Source organism: Arvicola amphibius, chromosome 12 (assembly GCF_903992535.2).
Source record: "Arvicola amphibius chromosome 12, mArvAmp1.2, whole genome shotgun sequence".
Classification (NCBI taxonomy): domain Eukaryota; kingdom Metazoa; phylum Chordata; class Mammalia; order Rodentia; family Cricetidae; genus Arvicola; species Arvicola amphibius.
In genome coordinates this window covers 142,411,050-142,429,882 of record NC_052058.2, presented here as the reverse complement: position 1 = coordinate 142,429,882, position 18,833 = coordinate 142,411,050, and the positions used below count along the sequence as shown (strand labels likewise).

Genomic DNA, 18,833 nt, shown 5'->3' with positions numbered 1-18,833 from the left:
CACAATGTAGTACCAGCTGACCTGGTACTACAAATATACATAAGGCTGTAGTCACTCTCAGGCCTCCCAAGTACATTCGAGGATTACCAGAGTGCGTTATCATGCTTACATGCTTAGCTTCCGACTGTCAACCTAGTGGCTTTTTTTTTTTTTTTTTTTTTTTTTTTTTTTTTTTACATTCTCAAAATGATGTTAATGTTTCTGGTTGATTTACCTCTTAGTGTGTTCAAGTGTGTTTGCCTGGGCCATTGTGTGCAGAACACAGAAGCTGATGTCAGATTGTCTTTCTTTCTCAGTCTCCACCGGGCTTGCTCACTACTTGGACTAGATCGGCGGGCCAGCAAATCCTCAGCATCTTCCTGTCTCTGTCCAGCAGCTCGATACCACATGGGTGGAAATCTAAACAGAGGTCCCCATGCTTATGCAGCAGGCACCCTACCCATCTTTCCAGCCTCTCTCTGTTCTTATGTCAATAAGAGTATAATCCGTACTAATATCTGGAAGGTGTTAATTGAGGCACAGCTAATCTCTCCAGTGTTTGGATTCTCTTGGGAAAATAGTAAAGATGTTTTTGATACGATGTAGCTAACAACAATACCCAAAACCAGTCACTGGAAGAGTTCCCGTCATACCCTGAGTGCTCTGTGGCGACTTCTGCCATTAATTCCCAACATGACCAAGTAGAGATGGAAAAGGGAACATCTCTTAAGAATTTGCTTTTTTCACTTCCCGCTCCCAGGAAGCCAGTGGGGGCCCAACAGATGATGCATGTAATACATGCGGCATTTCCACAACTGGAAAACCTCTTTGAGAGAGAGAGGGAGGGAGGGAGGGAGGGAGGGAGGGAGGGAGGGAGGGAGGGAGGGAGGGGGGAGGGGAGGGGAGGGGAGGGGAGGGGAGGGGAGGAGAGGAGAGGAGAGGAGAGGAGAGGAGAGGAGAGGAGAAGAGAAGAGAAGAGAAGAGAAGAGAAGAGAAGAGAAGAGAAGAGAAGAGAAGAGAAGAGAAGAGAAGAGAAGAGAAGAGAAGAGAAGAGAGTTAGTTATGCAATGAAATGGGCTAGGCTAGGGGAAGGGTTGAATGGGCAATCAATGCCTCTAGGAAATCCCTTTCCTAGTCACCTGTCTCTGTTGAGCTTATCTGCTGTCAAATAGATCCTTTTCAGCTGTAGTGGAGATGTCTACCAGTATCCCGAGCATTCTGCCCTCCTTGTCTTATATCTTTCTCAGTAGCTGCTTCGGACAGTCCACTGTTTGCATCTCTGGCTCTTGATTGCAACACATGCCCAGACTTGGGGAAAAAGCAACCGCTATCATTTTGACTTGTTGGACTTAGGTCACCTGCCAACAGCTGGGGACAGTAGAGTTGAATTCTTTTAAGCCTTAAGGATTGAGAATAGGGAAGGGGGAGGAAGCGTAAGGGAAAACCAAGGCGATATTATTACAAATAAGGGAGGGGCAGATGCTGGACATAGAAAGATGACAGATGTGTATTCTAGTTGTCAACTCTGAATGTGCGTGGCTACAAGACAAAGGCAGGAATGAAAGCAAATTCTTGTAGCCAGGAGCTCTCCTTTACGTCATCAAAAGCAGTGAGAGTTTGGATGCTGTAGACACGTAGAAAAATCTGATAATTGACATTTCTTCAAGTTACCTTATGACACTAGGTTTCCCTAGAGCTTTGAACATGTAATAATAGTAGGTAAAATCTTTTTGTGCTTTAATTTTAAATAGAAAAAAATAGGTGTTATAGACTGGAAAGCATAAGTTTGTAAAATTGTAAGTGATCCGTCTTTATTTTATTTTATTTTGGTTTGCCAAGACAGGGTTTCTCTATGAAACATCCCTGGCTGTCCTGGAACTCACTCTGTAAAACAGGCTGGCTTTGAACTCACAGAGATCCTCCTGCCTCTGCCTCTGAAGTGCTGGAATTAAAGGCGTGAGCTACCACTGCCTGGCATGAGCAGAATTTTTAAACAAGCAAACATTGAGCTGTTGGCTCATTCTTTTTTTTTTAAATATTTATTTATTTATTATGTATACAATACTCTATCTTGTGTGTATATCTGCAGGCCAGAAGAGGGAACCAGACCCCATTACAGATGGTTGTGAGCCACCATGTGGTTACTGGGAATTGAACTCAGGACCTTTGGAAGAGCAGGGAATGCTCTTAACCTCTGAGCCATTTCTCCAGCCCTGGCCCATTCTTTAGATGAAAACATTTTCCTCCCTGGGTTCTTGTTTGTTTTTTTAGTTATTTACTTATTTTTATTGTTTTGGTCTTGAATTCGTTGAGTAGCTAAGGATGACACTGGAGTCTAGGTGCTCTAGCCTCTGTCTCTGCAGTGCTAGGATTACAGGTGTGTGCTACGATACCTGAGATGACATTTTTTTCATATTCAGGAAATATCTGACACTTTTTCTGGCCCTAATCTGCAAGCAGAAATGACAACTAGGTTTGGGAAGGAAACTTTAGCATGTGTCACATTTCTATGTTGCTGCCCATGGCAAGACTGCATGGTTATAGGACAGCCAGCCGTGTCCTCCACAGCAGGCCTCTGTGGACAAAGTCCACCACTTATATCTCCCAGTCATGCTGGTTTGGAACTAATCTTTGTCATACAAAAGTGCTCTGTAAATAACAACTAAATTCATACAATTCCACCAAGAAGCTGCTCTTCTAAACAAATCTTATCAGCTGTTATTAGTATAGCACATTCCTATTTCCTAACTTCTCGTGTGTAAGCTATCTGCTCAATTGTCTTGGAGACTTTGAAAGGGTGGGTAATACTATCTTCTCACATGACGGATGGCAGAATAGAGATTCGGAGAGGAGGCGACTTACTCAAACTGGTGTGAGCAATAACCAACGCGGGTCTCTAGATTCAGATCTCAAACTTTCCTCAGTGCTCATCTGTGTCTGACTTTGGCTCAGGGCAGTATGGGTGATTAGAAGCTGACAAAAAGACTTTGCAATCAAATGACCAAGCGAGGGTTTGGAGCCAGGCACTGTTAATTGTTAGCTATGCAACCTTGGCCGGGTTTCTTAATCCTTTAACCTCAAATTACTGCTGTGGACTGTTAGAGCATTTCATAGCTCATAAAATTCTAGCTTGGTTAAATGAAATAATGCTGGGCTAGCCCTCACCGGGGGCTCTGAACACTGCTCTTGCTTTACATAGGCCAGTTATTGCTGTTGTTATCATCATGTGTCTGGAAACACAGACTCTACTTGCACTAACATAGAGAAATAAAGATCTGGATCCCTCATGTGGATTGTGCTATGCTTCTGTTTCTGATCCTCACATCTTTCACGTATGGGTACCATAGGAGGACAGATCACCTCAAGGTGCTGCTTACTTCGCTACCTCACCTTCTAATTGTGTTTTGCCTCATTCTGAGCATCCGTCACGGAGCCAAGGATATACTATACGTACTTTCCTGATGATAGGACCAAGATCATTTTGCTCATTCTGCAAGACGAACAGAAATGCTGCAACTCATTTAGTGGAATTTACACATGTAAAAGCCCACACAAGTTTGTTGGAAACCTTCTTTATATCCTAAACACTCCATGGAAATTGTTTCCCTTGTTTTTGCCTTGTTTTGAACGTTCCTAATTCAGACCACAATTTGTATTTTCTCAGTTTTAATTTCAGACTAGCTGTTCCCATACAGCTCCAGTCTGGGTGCTTTTGTAATGCTGGCTTTGCATGTAATGGTCAAGACACCAGTTTCCTTGAGCCAGATTCTGATCAGTAGGAAGTCTTGCCGAGTAACAGCAGATGAAAAGGCAAAGCATCTTCCAAAGTGGCAGCGCCTGTTCTGGTGACCTTGGCTGTTTCTTCCATCCATGCAGGACCACTGAAGAGTACAGAAGTAGAACTCAATGCAAGAGCCAGGCCAGCTTCCAGCCATGGGTAGCTTCCAGTCTAGTGCAGATGCAGAAAAGACAGCCGTTGATAAAAGTCGATAAAAGTAAGGTGGCTATTAGTGAATGCTGGGAAAACATCTAGCTTGGGTTTGTGGGGGTTATCCTTGAAGATGCTGATGTTTAAGCAGAGGGATGACTCTATCCAGTTCAAGCGAGTGGAGAAAGGAAGGAGGCAATTACCTCAGGTCTAAAGAGGATTCTAGAACAAATGCAGGGAATGAAGTTATCTGGTTTGTGGAGTGGAGTCTTCAGCGGCAAACCAGTCCGACAGGAGATGTAAGAAGTGGTTGGAGTTGGATCAAGAGGCAAAGATACAATGGAAACATCTGACTCCTATGCCCCAGTCCATAAAAGTTGGTGTCCCTTTCCTGTCCTTTTCTCTCTGGAACAGCCAGGATTTCTGGAGACTGAATACAAATAGCAATGATGAAGACGTATTATGTGCCAGGCGCAGTGGCAGATGCCTTCTAGTTATTTAAACTTCCACCGACCTTATGACGCTGGAGACCCGGCTCTGCTTGTGGTAAAGATGAACTGATAGATGTTAAATGAGTCAAATGATTTCATCTGTCCTCCATCTCCACTCCCCAGGAAAACCAACTAATGAGAGGCGGGGCTAGAGCTCGATCCTGATCCTGATATTCTGGCTCCACTTGCCCTCGCCCCAAAGGTCTTCAGCAGCTAGGAGTCTATTGGTGCTGGAATGCCCTCTAGAACTTTCTACACAGTGCTATGCCGAATGTAAAATCTCTCCCTGTAGCGTTAAGAGAACTGACGTTCTTAGGGCCAGAGAGATGGCTCAGCGAGGAAAGCACGTACTACGTACTATGTGAGCATGGAGACTTTATGTTAATCTTCAGCACCCACATGGAAGCTGAGGGTGGTAGCGTGTGTCTGTAAACCCAGTGCCTGGGAGGTGGATTTCAGGGGTTCACTTGAATACAGTCGAGCTGCAATGGTGGGCTCCAAAGTTAGTGACAGAATAAGGTGGAGAAATAGCCAAGAAAGGCATCAAATACTGGTCTCTGGCTTGTAGACATGCACCTTATACCGCACGCAACAGACAGACGCCACACCACACACATATACATACCACACACACACACCATCCACACACCCGCACAGACACACACACTCACACAACACACCACAGCACATGCACATACACACACCATACATACATACACCGTACACACACATTCACATCATACACACACATACCATACACTCATACATATACACACCACACACACCATACATACGTACACCATGCACACACATTCATAACATACACACACATATACCACACATACATACACACACACCATACATATATACACAATATACACGTAGACACACACACCACACACACATACACATATCACACACACATACATACACACATCTATCAATATCAAATTCTTTTTAGTGGAGATGACTGAGACAATGTTTAAAAAAACTTTACAAAACAAGAATTTATTTGAGTTTTGAAACAGTCTTTTTTTTGTAGCCCTGTCTTATCTGGTACTTGGCAATGTAACACAGGCTGGCTTCAAACTTGTGACAATCCTCTTGCCTCACCCTTCTGAGTGATGAGATTACAGGCATATGCCATAAGTCCAGAGGAAAAAAATGTTCGTAAGTTCCAAATTTTAACATTACGAGTTCAGTTTGCTTTGAGGCACTTTCAGATACTTTCTTTGACGTTCTCTTTAGCATCCATAATAAGACTGAACATGTCATTTTGCCCCTTACAGTCAGCAACACTTTCTGAGTCTTAAGACAACTTTGCCTTTTCAGAACTATCGGGCTTTTTTGGATTTTATTCAAAGACTAGATTTTTGCCGTGACATATTCAGGACTTTATTTTATTGCATTGTAATTCTTAGAGCAAATTTTCTCTCCTTGGTATACTATACACCGTCTTTTACCTCGAACAGAAGTGCAGGCTTTGCTTCTGCCTCACCGGCATGTGCTCTCTCAGAAGTTCTTTGGAAGTGTGCCTAAGACACAATACTGCTTCTCACCATCTGTAATCATAGGCAGTGAAGTTCTACAAGATGTGTCCCATTTTCAAGAAAGGGGAGAGAGAGAGAGAGAGAGAGAGAGAGGAGAGAGGAGAGAGAGAGAGAGAGAGAGAGAGAGAGAGAGAGAGAGAAACAGGTGAGAGAAGATAACAGCTTTTCAAAAAAGACTGTATCCAAACCTTGATAACTTTATTGAAGGGCATTCTTACTGACGTTCAACATGACAGCCTCAAAATTAACATCACCTTACTAATAACATCTGCATTGCGCTTGGAGCTTCAGCCAGACTCTACTCTCCCTCAGGAGAAAAAAATGTCATACATATTAACTGTTTCCATGTTTGTCAGGAATACTTCAAGAATGCTGGCCAGAGAATCAGATTTGAGAAATGCAAATCAGGGCTTGGGATGAGGCTCAGCAGCGGGAGAGGGCTTGTCTTCTATGCACAAGACCCCAGGCTCCATCCTGAACTCCAACACTGCAGGCCAAAACATGAAACACAGCAAAATATCACATTTTATCGAAATTACCAGAGGATGTTTATGCTACAAAAGTGACTTTAAGAAGATCGTTAATTCCTAGGATTTATTTTTTTTTAGTATCATTTAATTTTTTTTTTGCTTCTGTCAATTAATATTTGGAATCTCGGATCTAGTCATTTGGTCTTCATATCCTCTGTTCTTCTAGGACTTGTAAGCATGGATCAACAGTCTTTAATTATCCTGATCAAGTATGGGGTACATCCTTTTCTGACCTACTTATAATCAACTGTGATCTCCTAGAGGCAAGCGAATTGATTGACTCTCTCCTCTCCAATTAGCCACAGGAGTGGATCATACATTATCCTACCCCGACTGAAAAAAATCCAACTTAGTGATTGATTTTACAGCTGCCTGTGCCTGAAAATTCCTCAGCATGGATTCCAGCAGGTGAAGAGGTATTTCCTTTAGCTTGCTTTAAATTTCCTTAGCAGCGGTGTCTCCGAGTGGCCTGGTCTCTTATGGGAAAATGGAACAAGGATCTGCCAGTTTTATTGCCTAGTACAAATCTTTTAATGCCTAAGTAAATCTCTGCTACGGTCTCATCTGGACTTAGTCATTCTAACTTTTGAAAAGTTCTGTCATGATCTTATCTCTGTACCATTCATGTCCTTGTCCTGTTCTGAAACAAGCCATCCCTGCACTACCTTGGTCTTTTTTTCTTTTAATTTTACAATTTGACTTATTGTTATTATCATGTCTGGGTGTGCATGATCTGTATGTTTTGGCCGGGGGACAACTTGACACAGTCAGTTTTGGCCTTCTGCATTTATCTGGGTTCTCGTGATTGAATTCAGGCCATTTTGTTTGCATAGCTGGCACCTTTACCTGCACAGCTATCTCTGTGGGCCATCCCAAAAAGCATTTCCTCAGAGAAGGATCTGAAGAACCAAGACAGCCATCCAAATGAACAAGCATTGTTTCTCCCTCAGAACGCTGGTGTGCTAACGCTCTTTCTTATTTTTATTCTTTTCATTGAAAACAAAGAAAAACATCTCTTTACAAAAATGAGGAAATTCATTGAATGCAAAGGAAAAATTCTTTAAAAGTATTTTTTAAAAATCCACTTCCTTCTCAACCAGGTGTGGTGGCACGCACCTTCAATCCTGGCACTCCTGAGGTGGAGGCAGGGAGATCCCTGGATTCGAGGCCACTCTGGTCTACAGAATAAGTTCCAGGATGGTCAGGATTACACAGAGAAACCCTATCTCAAAAACAAAATGAAACTAAAAGCAAACAGAAACTAAATCTACTTCTTCCTCGTGTGCAGTGTGGGGCGGCTCTGCAGGCTTTCCAGTTTGGATGTGCGTGGTATTGTGAGCAGAGAAGCCAAGGATTGGGCCCTGTCAGGCTAGGGCACTAAGAGTGAGCTGGGTTGGCTACATCTTCCAGGAAATGCGAGTGGGAAATCTGCCCAGGGATCTTGGGATTATCTTAGTTTTAATTTCTGCATTCCGTGAGGAGAGTAATAAACCTTCTTTTTAATTAAATCGAATGTTTTTCTGTCTTATGAAATAGATGCCTCGGGCATTGCTACTAATGAAGCAACGGACAAATAAAACATGTCGTCATCTGAAGACCACATTTTCTACAGTCTTTCCCCAAATAAGCTTTTTCTCTCTTCACCCTCCAATGGCATACTTTCTACGGTCTTTCTTTCATTGGTGTTCCAATGTCGGTATCGAGAGGAACTCATTATTTACTCCAGAAAATATACTTTTGTAATATTTTAAACCTTCAATAAAAATTATGTTTTGACAAAGTCTATTTCACCACCTATTTGAGATGCGTGTGATAGAATCCTGATTCTTTTTTCTTTTCTTGTTGAGACAATTGGACTTGGAAGTCCCTGGGACCGTGGAGTCAGGTGTAGAAACACAATCCACGCACGCACGTCCTCACACAATCAACAAGAACAGACATGTGGGTGAAACTGAGGGTGTCCACAAAGGCAGGGTTGATTTTTAGCCTTGTTAAACTTTGGAGTTTCTGTGAAGAAAATGGGCACGAAAGAGAAGGAAGACACTATGTTTAGGGGACAGAGAGCTAGGGAATGGCTCCGTAGTGGCTCTTCCTCTTTTCCTCCTTCATTTCCCTTTCCTTTTCTTTTTTCTTCCACCTCATCTGCTTTCTCTTCTTCTTCCATGAACTATGATACAGCAAATTCTACGTATACGCATTGGGTTAGGCACCGGGACACACAGACAAGGCAAGGAGGCTTGAAGTATAGGACCATGCAAACAAAAAGTAATTGTATGGTGTTGACCTAGAAAAAGGGAAAGAACAGAGAAGGGTTCCCATAAGAAATAATGTCAGGGGTGTGTGGAAATGAGCCAGGGCCACCAGGAAAAGAAAAGCAACAAAAGGAATCCTTGCAGAGGAACTGAAGGAAGACCAGGAGGTCTGGACGGCATGGTTGAAGGTGCAGAGTTCCCCTACAAAAAGAACCAGTTGATGCTTCAAGGAAAGAAAAAGAAAATGCCAGCACTCAGAAAGCAGTGAAGGGCTGAGGTGCTTGATCATGGTAGAGTATTTGCCCCGCATATATAAGGTTTGATCCCCAGCACAAGAAATGGGGAGGCAGGGACAAAGAGAGTGTACTTGTTCCTAATATATAGTGATTAGTGAGAGTGGAAATCATTTTTTAAAAACTCTTTTTGAAGTAGCTTTTAGAATAGAACCTCAAAGAACATGTTAAAAATTCAGGAACTGAGCTGGGGCATGGTTCAGTTGCTAGAGTTCTTCTGTAGTCTGTACAGAACCCTGGGTTCTGTAACCAAGGCTACAAAAGATAGGCATCAGATGGGCAGTGATGGTGCACACCTTTAATCCCTTGGGAATCAGAGGCAGGTGGAACTCGTGAGTTCAAGGCCAACCTGGTCTACGAAGTGAGTTCTAGGACAGCCAGAACTGTTACACAGAAAAACCCTTTCTCCAAAGAAAAAAAAAGAAAGGAAGGAAGGAAGAAAGAAGAAAGGAAGGAAAGAAGGAAGGAAAAAAGGAAAGAAGGAAGAGGAAAAATCCAGGCATGGGATTACGTACCTCTAATGTCAGCACTTGGGAGGTAAGAGGCTGAAGTTGGGGAGCTGAAGGTCATCCTTTGTTACCAAATGAGTTTGAGGTAATCTTGGGCTATATATGACCCTGTTTCGATAATTAATTAACTCAGAATGATTTGAAATATCTCCATTTGTCTCCTACTTCCTCAATAAGGACCTAAAGATGTGGAAAGGCAGCCACTGAAAGCTGGGGCTGTGTGCAGCAGAGGCCACTGTGCCTGTGGACAGGCAGAGCCGACTCCGGCGGCATGCAGGAAGTGCTCACCAAGGCACCTTCTCTCCAGTATCAACATTCATAACTTTGAGACACTACAGAAAGCACATTCCAGATATGCAACGTTTTTGTTTTTAGTACTGGGAGTCGAGCCCAGAGCCTTGTGCACGCGAAACAAGAGCTGAACCACAAAGATTAGATCTCCAGTTCTTGGTCCGCTGTAGCACAGGCTGGTCTTGAACTGGCACTCCCTCTGCCCTCCACACCCAAGGCTACAGTCATGTGCATGTGACAGCGGGCCTGACTCAGACACTTGACGTTTTTAACGTCAGCTCTCAGAAGCAACTCGTTTCTTCCCTTTCTGTTTCTTTCTCACTTTCTGGTGGGGGTGGGGTCATGCAATACATACAAATAAAATATTAGGCAATTTGAGATCCCACACCCTACAAGGTCGTTCTTTTGACAATAAGAGGGATTTAAAGGTTGGGCTCATATTTCCTCTGCCTGGCTTCATATTGACTGAGAATGTTAGCTTCAAGCTCCTATTATATTGGAGGCAAAAGCTCTATTCTTCCTCCTCCTGTGAGTGTGCTCATGCGTGCGCGTGCACGCGCGCACACACCACACACACACACACACACACACACACACACACACACACACACACTGCAGAGCTAAGAGCTACAGCAACTGGGTCTCCAGGAGGAAACTGCTATTGGGAAATGCCTCTGAGGAATCAGGCACGTGTGCCTGGCAGAGATCTGACTCACTGTCCTTAAAGAATGCAGTGTGGGCCACACCCTCCTCCTGAAGCATTCTAAATCTTACAGTATCAACTACCCACCTTCACACTTCCATAGGCTTATCTGCTGATGGGATTATCCATGTTGGCTTTGATGTATTTTTTGATGTAATTTTTGGTGTATTTTTTGAGGGGTGGGGGCTTGGCCTAACAGAGGAATGGTTAGGAGAGCTACTGTCTTTTTTTCAGATGTTAGAATTTATTCTATTACGCTGGCATGACAACACTGACCTGTAATCCTAATGCTCACAAGGTAAGGACTGCAGGTTCAAGGCCAGTCAGTTAAAGTAGTGGTAACCTTTTGAGGGGGGCGGGGCGGAGCCAGGATGTCTGGAGCTCATTGGGCGGACAGCCTAGCCAAATCTAGGTTTAGTGAGAGACCCTGTCTCAAAAAAAAATGTGGATTGACGATGACATCTGTCACTGACCCTCACCCCTCACATACATGTGAACACGTGTGCATACGCTACATAAATCTGTGCATAAAACACAATATACATTTTTTAAAATGGAAAGAATACAGAAGAAAAAAGCATGCATTCTAAGACTTGAAAGGGGGAAATCAGTATAAGATCCTGGGTTTTTATGCAGACTTATAAATCTTTCATTTTAATTTGACCTATTGATTTCGAATGCTCTACAGCCATTCCACATCTTTTTTATTGGCTCAAGAATTCAGTCAGAAGCTCAGGAAACAGATGATTTGTGCCAAGTTTTGAAGTAGTCATTGCTCAGTCATGTTCATATGGTGGCAGACACACACTATGGATGCACACTGATTAGTGCCGTCCAGCCAAGCTCTCATGCTGCAGGGAGATAGAAGACCTAACCATTTGGAACAAGGTTTTTTTTTTTTTTTTTTTTTTTTTTTTTTTTTTTTTTCCCAAGGGTGAATATAATGCTTAGACATCTCAAAGACGCTTTCAGAGAAGAATTTTAAAATGATATTATTATTATTATTATTTTAACTTGTATTGATTCTTTGTGGATTGCACACCATGCGTTCCGATCCATCTTATCTCCCCATCTCCTTACATCTGCCCTCAGCCCTTGTCCTCCTCCCCACCCAAGTCAAAACCAAAAGAAAAGCCAAAACCGAGCAGAAATAAAGAAACAAAAAGAATAAAAAAAAAAAAAGGAATCTTGTCACGGAAGCTGTTGTGGGGTCTGTTGAGACACACAGTTTACCCTTCCTTCTGTTCACCTTTACTCACAAGTGTTCGTCGCCAGGAGGCAGTGCCCACTGGTCTTGCTCAAGGTCTGGGGTTCTGCTGCACCTCCAGAGTGGGCTCTTGCTGGCACCGCTCTTGGGTATCCTGTTTGTGTTTGGCGTCTTGGAGATTCTGCTGTTTTGTGTTCCAACAGTTCACAAAGGAGATGGATGTAGGGGTGAACCAACTCATAGCCCTAGTTCTGGGCCTATGCGGTAGCTGGGTTGGTGAGCATGTCAGCTTTCCCTCATCTTCAGTACTTAGGCAAGGTCTCTAGCACTGCCTTGCCTAGGTTAGTTCACCCAATGCAGCTTACAGCCAGAAGGGGCCAGTTCTCCTGATCTTAGGTCCTCAGATCTGGGTCCTCTGTACATCATCAACACCAGCTCTATTGAAACTGATATTATTTTTATTAAACTAAGATATTATATATATTTAGGGAGCACAAGGCTTTGGAAAAATGAACATCTTTTATGTTTTAAGAAGCTACTCTGGGCTGGTGAGATGGCTCATTGGGTAAAGGCATATGTCAAGCTTGGAGGCTTGAGTTTGAAGCCCAGAACTCACAAGGTAGGGACATTAACACCAAGTGTCCTCTCACCTTACAGGAATACCCCAGTGATGGAGGACTCTCATTGGTTAATAAAGAAACTGCCTTGGCTTTTTGATAGGGCAGGATTTAGATAGGTGCAGTAGACAGAACAGAATGCTGGGAAGAAGGGAAGTGAGTGAGACGCGATGAAGCTCCGGCCCAAGATGTGAGAGTTAGCCAGTAAGAGGGTAGAGCTAATGGGCCAAGCAGTGTTTAAAAGAATACAATTTGTGTGTTGTTATTTCGGGGCATAATCAAACCAGGTGGCCGGGAGCCAGGCGGGAATGCAGCCCGCTGCCTCCTCACTACACCCCAGCTCTCACTGCCCCCCTCAACCAACAGATAGATGTAAAGAGAAGCTAATATTTTGTGCTGAGAGGGTGTTTTATTTGCAAGGGCATTTTACAGAAAAGCCAACTTAACTGGCCAGTTCTGTTTGGGGACTTTTCCTGTATAGGTCATGTGATTGTCGGGCAGGCAAATCCTTCTTAACCTACATACTGACATATTCTCCAGAACTTCTCATGGGGTTGCCTATGGAGTGTTCCTCAACACAGAATTAAATGGATGCTCCAGTATATTTGGTGACATCAAAGGATGCAGAAGTGCCCAGTTACAGCATCTGTACCTGTACTTTGTTCTTGACCTCTTTTCTGCCTTTTTCCTGTTTAGGGATAGAGGAATATCCCCTAACAGGACAGTCAACTTAGAATAGTAATAAAGACAAGAACTTTTGATAACAAGCCAGACTAAGCATTTACTATATGCAGGAGACTCTGCTAAACATTGCTCTGAAATCAATACGACAGGCACGAGGCATATTTAAAATACGAAAATTGTGGCTCAGAGGAATGGAGATCAGAGGGGCGGAGATCAGGGTCTGATTCTGGATTTTGAGTTCAAGCTCATCATGCTGAATCAGAGAGTAGACAAATATTTTAGAAAAACGGAGATGTTTCCCTAGGCCCTTGTGCACCCAAAGCAAATTTAGAATATGAAACTTATTTATTTTTCCACCCTTTCTTTTGTTCTTCATTTCTTTTTTTCCCCAACCCCTTTTGCTTTTCTTTCTTTTTTGTTTTCTTTTTTCCTCTCTTTCTTTCTTCCTTTTTCTTTTTGTAAATTATGGTCTCACTCCATAGCCCAGGCTGCCTTGGAACTCACCACGGGGCTCAGGTTGTCCTCAAACTTGCATGAAATCTCCTCTTTCCGTTTCCTAAGAGTTGGGATGATAGACATAGGCTACCATGCCCAGCCTCAGAACACTTTATACACCAGGAACTCTCATGGGTATAGCAATGGGGCAAGGGAGATGAACAAGGAAGAACCAGTTCGTTTCAGTCCCCTGCCCTCTGTTCTCTTCAACCGAGGACATGGGTGAGACAGTTCTGAAACCTAGCTGTCGCCATCCTTTCAGAAGAGTCACATCTCCCGTGGTTTAGCTTCCACATCCCATTTGTCTAGAAATGCTGACTCACGATTCTGAGCTCGTCTGGCATGTTTTAGTGTTATAGCTGCTCGACAGGGTTTTGATCTAAATATGACCTTCGTCTTGTGTTTTGGTAGTGTGGAGCGGATTCTGATAGTGAGTGCTTGCTTTGCAGCCTTTGCCCCACCTAAGCTATTGGGTTCCATTGTTTACTCTTTGGTTAAAACCGATTCCATATGTTCTGACCTCAGGACACTTAGACTCCGCTCAGGTCGCTAAAGCAAGAAGACTGGTTATTCGATATCATGATGGCAAATCAGCTGGTACACACTGGAACAGCTCTGCTCCCAATGGCACATTAGCCCTGCGGAGAGAGCCATGGATTATTAATTAGGAATGCACAGGAGAGAACGTCTTTCGTTTGTTAATTTCCAATGCAAACCGAATCCCAAGAAGCTATAGTCCCTGTGTATTTCTTTTTCGCCATTGCCATCTTTTGTTCTGTCACCATGTAAGAACGGCCCAAAGAATACTTAAAAACAATTACCACATGGATTGCTTAATATGGCTCTCCTCCCACCTTCCTGCAGAGGTGTCTGAGGAGAAAAAAGGCACCAGAGTTACTCAGGCCCTGAGGGTGAGGAGTCTGCTCACATGTGGGAATGCCAGTCAGCCTGGGTACTAGCAGAGCAGGCTTTGGCAGGCCACCAGGGAGAGGGTATTTCGTAATTCAGGCTTTGCCCCAAAGGATTCCGAGCCAAGAAACAAGTAAGAACCAGGGCTGAGAGTACAAGAAGGAAGTTTATTTCATGGACCAAAAACCTCGAAGGAGGAAGCAGTTTCACTTGACTTCCATTCCCAGGTCCGCTTTCCTTTCTTTTTCTTTTTTTCTTTTTTTTTTTTTTTTGTTTTTCTTTTTAACCTGCCTTGTACTTTGATTTTCCTCATCAGACTTCATCAGCACATTTAATTATTCTATGTTTGGTGTTTCTGAGTGCACTGCTGAGCAAATTTTTTTTTTTTTTTTTTGATTTTTCGAGACAGGGTTTCTCTGTAGCTTTGGAGCCTGTCCTGGAACTAGCTCTTGTAGACCAGGCTGGTCTCGAACTCACAGAGATCCGCCTGCCTCTGCCTCCCGAGTGCTGGTATTAAAGGCGTGCGCCACCACCGCCCGGCTACTGCTGAGCAAATTTATCCCTAAGGGATGTGATGGCTATTTGGTGGGAGAAGGTCATTTAGGTAAGAGGACACTCAAATGACTAATGTGTATTGAGAACTTACTTATCCCTAGTGTTTTTGCTAAGATATGTATGGGACTACTTAGGTAATGTTTGGGATCCTACTATTTGGATGCTATTGCTGTGCCTAATTAGAGTTGAGAAAACCTAACATGGAAAGGTTTATTCTTTCCATTCTCCAGAGATCACAGAGTAAGGAGGTCTCAAAGCTAAAAGAGAAGCCCTATGGCCAATCAAGTCACTCTCTTAAGTGATCCTGTGTTCCTCCACCTGCAGGCAGCTCTTGCCTCAGTATGTTCATGGGTGTGGGGTGCGTTGTTGTCAGGATCTGGTTCTCCACCTTTTGTAAATGGCTGTGGTGCATGGGCTGGGAAGATGGCTCAGAGGTTAAGCGCATTGGCTGCTCTTCCAAAGGTCCTGAGTTCAATTCCAGGCAACCACAAGTGGTTCACAACCATCTGTATTAAGATCTGGTGACCTTTTCTGGCCTGCAGACAAACATGCAGATAGAACACTGTATACAAAATAAACAAATAAATCTTAAAACAAACAAAAACAAACAAAAAACCCCAAAAACCTTTGTGTTCAAACCATTTACAGCAGCTGAATGTCTCCCACAGGCTTCTACCTGTTTGAAATGCTTGTCCTCTAGCTAGTGGGCTGGGGGAAATGGAACCTTTAAGAGGTGGGGTCTAACTGGTAGAAGCAGGTTACCAAAGGGTACTCTTGGGAAATTTTACCCACCCTCCGCTCCTAAGCCCCTGCTTCCTGGCCCACTGTGGTGGGAAGAGCCTCCAGCACAAGATTGCAAACTTGGACTGACCCATCTTTTCCTCATAACAATGGACGGAGCGCTCCAAAACCCGGAACCAGAATACACCTTGCCTCCAAGTAGTTTCTGTCACATACTCTGCCACAGTGATGAGTACTATACCATAATGCTTTTCTTAATTGCCAAAAGATGGATGCAGCTAAAATGTGTTTAAGCAGGTGAGTGAACAAGCTGTGTCAATCAAAGGGATGTACATCAATCAAAAGAAAAGAGTCATCAAGCCACGAGTAGAGAGAGCATAAACTTAAAGGCATGATGCCAAGTGAAAGAAGCAGATTAGAGAAGGCTGCAACAATAAGGCACAAAAAGGCAATGACCACAAGGGCAGGAAAACCATCAGTTATTTCCCTGGGTTGGGGGAGGGGACGACAGGTAAACATGCAGAGAACACAGGACATTGAGAAAGGATGGAACACCTCTGCATGTAGTAGTAAGGGCACATACATGTCATTGCAGCCTTGTGAAAACCTATAGATCATACCAAGCCAATAGTGAATAGTGAATAGTGAAATATAAGGAAAGAAATTTCTCACTGGGGGTAGTGGTGCACACTTTAATTCCAGCACTTGGGAGGCAGAGGCAGGTGAATCTCTGTGAGTTTGAAGCCAGTCTGATCTACAAAGTGAGTTCCAGTACTGTCAGGGCTACAAAACAAAAAACCCTTTTTCAAAATGTTTTTCTCAGCAACAATATATAATGCCACACAGAAAATATTTGAAATGCACTTTCTAACACTTTAGGACTTGGAATTCAAAATACTGTAAATTGTTGTGTGTTGTTGGAGCCTGTTTGTTTATTCCCAGCTGCTCAGTCCTGAAATAATTCCTCAGAAACTATATTAATTAAATCACTGCTTGGCCAATCACTATGGCATATTCCTAACAAGCTCTTACATATTAAATTAGCTAATTTCTATTATTTTATGTTTTGCCACTAGGCTTGTGGCCTACTGGCAAGGTTCCGACTGGTGGCTTGCATCTTTCTCTTCTGGCAGCTCCATGGCATTCTCCTGACTCTGCCTTCTTTCTCCCAGCATTCAGTTTAGTTTTCCCTGCCTAGCTCTGTTCTGTCTTTTACAGGCCCAAGACAGTTTCTTTATTCATTAACCAATAAAAGCAACACATATACAGAAGGACTTCCTACATCAGTTGTGCATACAGTAATATTGTTTACAAATGAACTTACATAAAAATGATTTATAATTACACTGAATTATAATGTATATTTTGCTATAACAACGTTGAAATAATATTTAAATTTTGCAACACACACATATATGTGTAGTGATTAGTGGCGGGCTGCATCCTGCCACCAGGCTCCCTCACAGCTAGTTTTACACGCAAAATAACAACACACAAACTGTATTCATTTAAACACTGCCTGGCCCATTAATTTCAGCCTCTTACTCACATCTTGATTAACCCATATCTAATAATCTGTGTAGCACCACGAAGTGGTGCCTTACCAGGAAGATTCTAGCATACGTCCATCTTGGGCTGGAGCTTCATCTGAGCAGAGGCATGGCGATTGCCTGAGCCATCTACCTCACTTCCTTCTTCCTGTTCTGTCTACTCCACCCACCTAAGGGCTGGTCTATTAAATGTGCCAAGGCAGTTTCTTTATTAACCAATGAAATCAACACAAATAGAAGACTCCCGACATCATATATGATGTTGCCATTATAAAAATGTGTTATACCAAAGCAAAACATAATAAGAGAAGTTGGCAGGGGATGTATGTGACCTCTCTATATATCCCATTCAAACTTTCTATCTACCTAAAACTCTACACACACACACACACACACACACACACACACTCTCACATACACACTGTGGTGAAACCTAAGGGCCTAAGATTTCAAACATGCTAAGTATACACATTCAGTTTCAGTTAATTTTTTGAAATGAAACATTGGTAAGCATGGGGTAGGGAGGGGTGAAGAGGTAGGACCAGCAGAATATTTTCCTCTCCTTTCTACCTTTTCCATGTTTCTATTGTTATTCAAAACATATTAATTTTGAAAAGTAAGTATCTCTATTACATATTCATAGTACACTAAAAATATTGAAGCCATGTGGCTGGGGGTGTGGTTCAGTGGTAGAATACACGCTTAGCATGTGTAAGGTCCTGAGTTCAATATCCAGAACCCAAACAAAACAAAGGAAACCACTACAAAAGGAAGAACCCCCAACTTGAGGGATGACCCCAAGGCTATAGTCTCATGTGGGACCCATTTTTGATGGTGAACTCTTGATGTCCTGTGTTCCTGTTACATTAGGAACACCTTGCGTAGGAGTGGCCCATTTGGTTAGGAAGTGCAGGGTGTGTTCATGCTGTTTCCCCCCTTCCCTTCAGAGCAACATATTTCCCTTTGTCCCTCACTCTGAAGTGCAAGCTCTGCTTGTCTAGTTTGCATCCAGAGGTCACTGAGTTGAGACAGTGCTTGAGAAAAGGAGCAGAAATGAAGGAAGCATCATCTCACAAAGCAAGGGAGAGGGGAAGGAACAAAGGAAGAAAGGAAAAGAGGAGGGAGGGAGGGCAAAAACAACCATGAGGGATCAGGCAGGAAGCTGGTACAGCTTCCCGTGGAAAGCCGGATCTTGAGAAAGAAAGGAAGGTTGCAATCAGACTTTCCAGCAAAGGACAGAGCTGGATTTTTTTTCCCTGATCTTCTCCATGTCAGCCTTGGATGGAGCACTCCACAAAGAAACTAGTTCATATCTGCCACCATTTTCTACGTTCCCCACTACCAGGTCTGGTAGACACATTAATCATTCAGGGTGTCCATCTGTGTTCCTGTCATGTGGGCTGCTCCCTATGGTCAGCAAAGCAGCTGACAGGCAAATGCCAGACACTTGGCTGTTTGGGTTGTGAGTGGAAAGAGGAGCTGCTTCTCTTTGCACAGATTTTAATGTTCTCTGAATCCAGTTTGCTCTCACAGAACGCGACACTTAACG

General features: G+C 43.2%; 1 long non-coding RNA gene across 1 annotated transcript in view; it reads left to right on the top strand.

The window, feature by feature from the left end:
* The window catches only part of LOC119802683, a 51,802-nt gene that overhangs the window by 23,098 nt on the left and 9,871 nt on the right, over positions 1-18,833 (top strand). The gene's annotated exons all lie outside the window — the stretch shown is intronic.